Genomic DNA, 8,644 nt, shown 5'->3' on the forward strand with positions numbered 1-8,644 from the left:
GTTGACATGACTGTAAAGGGGTGAAATATGTTAATATAAAATGAGAGTGAATAAAGGAAGGCTTGATATGATTAGTGCACAGTACATTCATGTATTGAAATATTCCTCTGAATGTAAAAATTAATGCATGTGAATTAAGATAGATGGAATATTAGTTTCAGCCATTGGCAAGGTAAATCTCAGAAAATGTAGCAAGCAAAATGTTTTAGATCCAAAATAAAGAATTTTCCACTACAAAGTTCCCCTGTTAGTAAATACTGGAACCCTTCCATGCTGAAGATGCTATGCAGGATGTAAAGTAACAGCATCAAATACAGGGTTTGTCCACAAAGAGCAAATGATAAGAATCCTAATTCTGAAATACTAACAGAGGCATTTTTTGGATGTTGCTGTATGCGAGGTATGACACACTTATATACATGTGTGTGAAATAAACCAGACACAAAGTGAGTGATGAATAGCATATGGCTTCTTTTCTACATGGAGGTTAGCTTTCTTTATCATTCTACACATTACATATTGAGGTATAGGGCCAAAGCAGAGAGTGCTGTTGCCATCTGGCCAGCTTCCTTGGACAAAGGTAGTCTGTCTTTGTCTCCAGAGAGCTGGTATGATGAGCAGACTGCCTTACTCACTGGCTTTTATATGGGTTCCAGGGACGCAGACTCTGGTCTGTAAGCTTCTGTAGCAAACACTTTATCTGGTGAGCTATCTCCCCAGTTCAACAAAGGGAATTTTATTGTATCCTAATACTTTATTTTCTTGCATTCAACAACAGGTAGAATTTAACAGAGAGAGTGGAATGAAGAGGCATTGGGAGTGGACAGAGACAATAAGGCAGAGCAGGGAAATAGCGCAGCAGCAAATGCAGAGTCTCATGGGGGTCCTGAAAGGCTATGGTATTGCCAGATTAAATGGTGCCTGCCTTGCTTCCACACATGACTTGTCATCAGCTTTGGAGGTGGTTTAGCATCTTGACCGAGATTCCTTCAGGTATATACCCACAAGTGGTATGGCGGGATCATACGGAAATTTTTAATTTTAATTTTTTGTGAAACCTCTACGTTGTTTTCCATCATATCTGCCCTAATGTATTATTGAAGATGGTCAATTTTTCTTTTGTCCCCAAAGGTAGTTAGCCCATCAAGGACTCTTCTTTCTAAAACCTTCTCCTTCTTCTTCACACAAATTAGACAGTTGCATCAGATTGTGAAGTCAAGCTCCTACCAATGCAAGGAGAAACAGCATCCACCTGCATGATCTGTAAAAAATAGGAACTGTATTGGCCCTACTGTGTTGATACTTTGAGTTCTGGCATACCATTTTTGAAAATGAATAAAAAATTCCTTCTGAGCTAGTTTGCTTTGGTTATGTTCTTCTGTGTTACATTGAGATCATTTATTTGTTTATTCTAACAATCAACAGACTCCCTTAATCCTTACATCCCATCTGATCTGACATTCGTTTCCTTAGTGATGGCCAGGGTGGGTCAGATTGAATCTGTGTAGTTTTGACTTGAATGTCCTTGATGGTTCAAGCTCTTAAGCAATTTTCATATATTTGTTATCAATTATTTTTAGTTCATCTGAGAAATATTTGTTCACTTAAGAATAGATTCTTTTGGTATTCGATACCTTTGAGTTCTATGTATATTCTGTATTTTAATATCCTCTCTGATGAATTGCTGAGAAAGATTTTTGCTCGGTAGTTTGTCATTTCATTTTGTTTTACTGTTTGTTTTGTTCTTTCTATTTTTATGAAAATTAGATTGCTTTTAATACACTATGTAGTCCTGGCTGCCCTGGAACTCACTCTGTAGACCAGATTACCCTTAAACTCAGATACTCACCTGCCTCCTCTCTGCCTTCCATCCAACTGCTGGGATTAAAAGCATGTGCCCAACACCCACTTCTCTCTTTCCCTCCCTCCCTCCCTCCCTCCCTCCCTCCCTCCCTCCCTCCCTCCCTCCCTCCCTCCCTCCCTCCCTCCCTTCTCTCTCTCTCTCTCTCTCTCTCTCTCTCTCTCTCCCCCTCTCTCTCCCTCTCTCTCTCTCTCTCTCTCTCTCTCTCTCTCTCTCTCTCTCTTCTTTATGTCTTTTATCTCTCTTTTTCTCCTTCACCCTCAAGTGCAAGAACAAGAGGTGTGTATCACTATAATGGCTGAGGGTGTCTTTTCTTTGGTATTTATTTTGGCACTTATAAAAATTAAGGATTCATGGTCGTATGGGTTTTTACAGCAATCTCTTGGTCGATGTGTTGGGATTTGTAATATGATTCTGCCATGTAATTTGAAATTTGATGTTTAGATGCTTTCACCGCTGCTCCTTTTTGCTTAGGTTTTCTTTGACTATTTATGGTCCTTGGTATTTCTGTCTGAATTTTAGATGTTTTTCCCCTGAAAGATATCATTGGAAAGTTGAAGGGAATTCCATTCAATATGTAGGTCACCATTGTTAATACAGCTATTTACACACTATTAATTTCTGATGACCTACAGTACAAGAGATTATTTCCTCTTCTAATGTCATCTTCAATTTATTTTTTCAGTATTTTATAGGTTTTCTTAGAGAATTCTTCTACTTATTTGGTTTGATTTATTCCTGGGAAGTTTTTAAGTAATAAACTGTGTGTGTGTGTGTGTGTGTGTGTGTGTGTGTGTGTGTGTGTGTGTATGTTTACAAAAATTCTGATTCCTTTGATTTCCCTCTTGCCACACCATTCCTTTTTCTTTAAAGACCCATATCTATGATTTTTTCTTTATGACTTTCTTCTCTGTCTTAACTAGGGTCATCTCTGTTGTTGTGTGGTATTCATCAAAGAAGACTGCTCAGACATGGCTTTAAGTCTTAAGTCTTTACTAGCCAGCAAGCAACTATACTGTGTGTTTGGGATCCCACTATAGCCCTGACCCATTTTTGTGATGATCTTTTAAACACCAAATACATGCTCTGAGTTGACATTCTTTAGTTACTAAGAACAGTTATTCAGAAGCAGGACTACAGAAGCTTACAAATAAAGTTAGTACATCTTGAGACTTCCCCAGAAGCATATGGACTTTGATGCATTAGTTCTTAGGTTTATTTTTGGAAGGTAGTGCTGCCTACATGCTGAATTTTCCAACATGGAGTCAGGTGTGCTAAGGTCTTAGGGCCTACTGAGAACTGGGCCCAGTGCAGTGTAACCATGGGTTTGCCAGTGTGTATAGAACTGAATCGTGTGTTTTCCTCTTCCTAGACTCTGTTAGTTGTCAATGTTTCATCAGTAAGAGCTATGACCTCAAGAGTCCATCTTTCACTCATCTGTAGGTGACTGTTGGCTCTGCGTAGTCCCAATCCTTGCAGGTTTTTTTAAAAAAATATTTTCAGGAAAATAGAAGGATACAAAAATAAAAACCACAATTCTGCAGCTTTCTATACACAGAGAATATTCACACTGGTTAGATCCTTTTCTCGATTTCTTTTGCAGCAGCTCCTTCTTGGGAGCTCTATTACTCTGATTGAGGATCCGAGTGCTGTTAAAAAGTAGAGACAGTATACAACCTTGTAAATGTCTTGATTTTAGAGGAAATCCAGCTATTTTCCAAATTTAGTATAGCTTTCACTATAGATTTGCTTTACATAGCTTTATTATGTTGACTTATGTTCCTTCTATTCTGAGTTCCTTCACGGTTTTTATCATGACATGACGGTGGAGTTATCAACATTTTGTTCATTATAATTTTCACAAGCACAATGGCATATAGAAAGCTCCTTTATAATAATAAATATTATAATAAATGTTATAATAATAAAAATGCTCTAGGAGTTATGGTTTAGGGGTCACCTTCATAAAATTTTGGATGCAATTTTGGATTGAATTAGGAAATTATACAATGATGTACAGTTATATAGAAAATTGATATTTGGCAAGGGTAATGTATACTGTTGTCAGTGTGGTTGCTGCATAGATTAGGAAAATCCTACAAACAATTTCTTCATAATGCCTGAAATGTAATCATTGGAGATGTAGATTCCCTATTATGTATTTCCTTTCATATTGCCCAGTTTTAGAAGTAAACTTGTTCTATGAGTACTGAACTTCCAGTTTCCCTTGAACAAGCATAATGATCTTCATTATGAGAACATTGCCATTTTTATACAGGTTGTCCTGATACCATCTAAGGGTACATCGTTGAGTGTATTTCCTCTGTGGATTAAAACATTAAAAGGCAGGGAATGTTTAAAAGTTAAAAATCCAAAGTTTACTTTAAAAGACAATTTTATTAGAATTTAAAAGGAAAAACCCTAAGAAGTCTGACTGTAAATCTCAGCAGTTGTCTTGAGGAAAAGAATGGAAAAGAGATAGAAGAAGAAAAGCTATGTCATTTGGGTTAAGCCAGCAAGGACATCAGCCATATAGCATGGGTTGCAGGAGGAGTAGAGGAAGCATGAAATTCAAAGTGCTAGAGAAGGCCAATGTGTTCAAGTAAACATACTTAGAAAAGAAAACAGAAAAGTTATACTCTTCTGCATAATTCAGAAAAACATGCAGACTCCACAAGCAGCATGACTATGTTCTCTTAGAGACTGGACTAAGAAGTGGGGATTCTGGGAAGAAAAATTATAGTTATCTTATGAAAGGGATACTAATTATGTCTGTCTCCTTAGCATGGCTTAAGAGGACTCCATCTTCCTCGGAGTCGTCCCACCTAGGCGGTGGTCCCTTGGCCAGGTGATCTACCTGCCTAACTGGATTGATTTGTTCATGTTTTTCAGTTGCTAGGTTGGTACTACTTTTAGCTAAAAGTAGACATTTCTCTTAGCTTGACACAAGAAACAATATTCACCTGCTTCTTGCAGCATCATAATTCTCCCTTGTTCTACCAAATCTCCAGCTGCCAACTACTTGTTTCCTGTGTGTGTGTGTGTGTGTGTGTGTGTGTGTGTGTGTGTGTGTCTGTATGTGTAATGTTGGTTTGCATTTGCTGTGAAAAAAAATAGTGTCCAACAAGAAGCTATGTTAGTGAAGCTTTGTTGATACTTGGCCTGCCTTTCAATGGTTGGAACCCCACCCCTGCAGCCTCACTGTCCCTTGTAGAAATGTGTCCCTACTGCATCAAGTCTGCAACTGTTGTTTACCACTTACTAAGTGCCAAGTACTGTACTAAAGCATTTATATTACTTTGCATTGACTCTTGCAATGAACTGGAGAGCTAGCTCTAGAGATAAGAAAACAGAGCCTCAAAGAATTTTAGCAATTTGCCCAAGGTCCTTTAGAAAGTGGCAGTCTGAGTTTCCAGAGTCTTCCCAGAAGGGCTTGCCCATTTCTATACTATTATTTTCTCTCTACTAAAATGACCTGTTGTGCACCATCCCATACCTTCAGGGCTTGAATTCTCCAGGACAGGAACAACTATATGTGTTATCTTTTCTTCTACCTAGGAATCTACCCCACTCAAACTGTCTCCACATCCATGTTTGTTTCAGTTGAGTCCTGTGAACAGTTCTTGGTCATTTTGTGTTTTTAGTCTGTTTCCTTCCCAGCCTTGCCTGCTCAATCCTTTCATCATTTTCTTTCCATACCTCTTCAGTATTAGACTGGATGTTTCTGGGTTCTTGAGTTTACATTAAGCTTCTAACCCAGTGGTTCTCAATCTTCCTAATGCTGCAACACTTGATGCATATTATGCATATTATGATGACCCCAAATATAAAAGTATTTTATTGCTATTTTATAATTGTAATTTTGCTACTGTTCTGAATCATAATATAAATATCTGTGTTTTCAGATGGTCTTAGGCAATCTTTGTGAAAGGGTCATTTGACTACCCCAAAAGGGGTCTTGACCCACAGGTTGAGAACTGGTGCTCTATCCTAAGGAGAAAACACACAGGACTTCAGAGCAGACATTTGCCAAGCGACTATTATGCACTGACCTCTTCAGGTAAGCTGTTTTTCATAAATGGGATTTAATTTACTCCTCCAAGCTTTATTTTAATTATCATCATTCACAACTCAGGTTCAGTGAATGGAAATGTTAGGCAATCCTTTAGAGACCTTGAGAAAGAGTATAAAGTGTTGGCAGCAGAATTTCCACTTTCTTGTCTAGCTAGCTTCAAACACTGGATTCTTTCTTCCTTGTCGCTATTGAGGTACTGCCTTCTCACACACTGACACAGATTCATTGAGGTGCTTTGGCAAGAATGTTTTTTTGTAACACAGAGTGAAGGATCAACAGCAACAACAATAACAACAAAACAAAACCAAACCATTACTTAAATGTCAACATTCCTGTCTAAGGAGAATCTTGTGATTTGGTCATTCTTATAAACTTTAGTTTCTGGAGTAGAAGGAAGAGGGACACCTTAGTTTGACACCACTGTAGAGTTGACAGAGTGAATTATAAAGTACCTAATTTATTTCCATTTACTTAGTTGACAAATTTTCTGTGTGGCGTTAGCAAAATAATAATATTGGTGTACTCACTATGTGTCAGACATATCATTAAACAAAATCCCAACTTTTCTGTACTATTACAGTCCATCCTCATTCCCAAGGTTCAGAGAAGTTAAGTAATTTAACTAAAAAGAGAGCTTGGACTGGAACTCGTTTCTCTTTTGTACCAGAGCCTAGTTTCTTACCTCAAATGTGTTATTTCTTCTTTTAATATAAGGAAAAATATAGAGGATCAGATTTATAAATATAAGAATATTTGCCTAATTGAGATACGTATTTTCTATTGCCACTGGTGCTCAGGCTTCCCAGGGCCAGGGCAGTGTTTAAGAGTGAAAAAATAGGGGATTGATGTTTATAGATAGCTTAGTGATAGAGAAAGTACTTAGCACACACCAAACAAGCAAATATTAAAAAAAGTTAATGGACAAAAATTATTTATGGGAAGGAAAGTCATTGTCTTAGAGTCACTAGTGCTCTGATGAAACACTATGACCAAAGCTACTAGGGGAGGAAAGGGTTTGTTTGACTCACAACTCCGCATCATACAGTTCATTATCAAAACGAGTAAGGGTAGGTACTCACAAAGTGGGAACCTAAAGGCATTCAATGATGCAGAGGCCATGGACTGGTCTGGCTTACTGGCTTGTTCCTCATGATTTTCTCAGCCTACTTTCTTAAAGAATCCAGGCCCACCAGCCTAAGGGTGGTCCCACACACAATGAACTGGTTGCTCTCTAATCAATTCCTAATGAAGAAAATGTTCTACAGGCCTCCCTACAGCCAAATCTTATGGAGGCCTTTTCTTGATTGAAGCTCCTTCTTCTCACCTGACTCTAACTAGTGTCAAGCTAACACAAAACCAGCCAGCACAGTCGTGAATGTAGAGGCTTAAATAAATATAGAGCATCTGAGCTAAATTACTACTCCACATTTTCAAGAATGAATTGGAGGATGGAGTGATGGCTCAGAGGTTAAAAGCACGTGCTAATTTTGCTGAGGACATAGGTTCAGTCCCCAGCACCCACATGGTAGTTTACAATTAAGTAATTCCAGTTCCAGAGAATCTGATGCACAGGCATACACTCAACCAAAGTACCCAAACATATAAACTAAATCTTATAAAAAGTGAATGGAAGAGGAGAAATTATAACAGTTGCTTGCCAGGATAGGATGTTATTCATGTAAATAAATTTGATAAGTATAGGTCATTTGGGAAGTCAGTTTACCTGTTGAAACCCTTAACTTTTAACATTATACCCAATCTCTGACTCCTAGAAAATAAATGCCAGATTTCATTTTCCCAGTTCCCTCCTACATCTACTCGTGAATCTACAGAGGCTGAGTCCAGGCCCTTTTCAAATTATTGTGCGGTCATGCCCATTCTAAGGTTTGCTGTTCAATCTTTAAGTTTAGAACCTTGAAATTTTTTGTATCTCTGGTGGACTTAGTGACTTGCTATATGAATTACTGTTGATGGTACTACAGTATATGATTTTTATGGAAGATTATACAGCACGGTGGACACCTGAGTCCTTAATTCATGCAAACATTTTATTTTCTCTGCAACTTTCTATGTCTGTGAGTTTGGTATTCAATTAACATTCCCCTGAGAACTCACTGCCTTGTGTTGTGCCAGCTCCTATTTTAGAAACAGAAAACTGCAGTTAACCTCGAAGCATTTGCATGTGTGGGGGGGTGTGGTGAGGGTATACAAACAAAAGAAAATTTAGAAGTATCCATTGGAGTAGGGCATTACATTTTATTATTATATTTTTTATTTATTTTACTGTTTGTGTTCATGTGCATATATGTGGGGGATACACACGTCACAAGTTGACTTTCCAAGTCACAGCACACGTTTATACACTAGAGGACAACTTGTGGGACTTGGTTCTGTCCTTTGGCCAGGTAGGTTCTGGAGACAGAACTCAGGTTGCCAGGCACCTTTGCCTGCTGAGCCGTGATCTGCCCAGATTAGGGCATTCTTAATGGTCTGGGCCAGCTGGCCAGATCTGGAAAGGTTAAGAAGATAAACTTGGGAACTTGTGTGATCACAGCACATTTTATGGAGGAGGAATAAATTGAGATAGATTTTGAGAAGAACTGGGAAGATTCAGGTAACTATGTAGTGGGCAGTAGCGATTCAATATGGGAAACAGAATTTCTGATGACTGTAGGAAAGTGAAGCCTATGCATTTCCCACTTAAACTC

The sequence above is a fragment of the Rattus norvegicus genome, chromosome X, assembly GCF_021556685.1.
Source record: "Rattus norvegicus strain SHRSP/BbbUtx chromosome X, alternate assembly SHRSP_T2T, whole genome shotgun sequence".
NCBI lineage: Eukaryota > Metazoa > Chordata > Mammalia > Rodentia > Muridae > Rattus > Rattus norvegicus.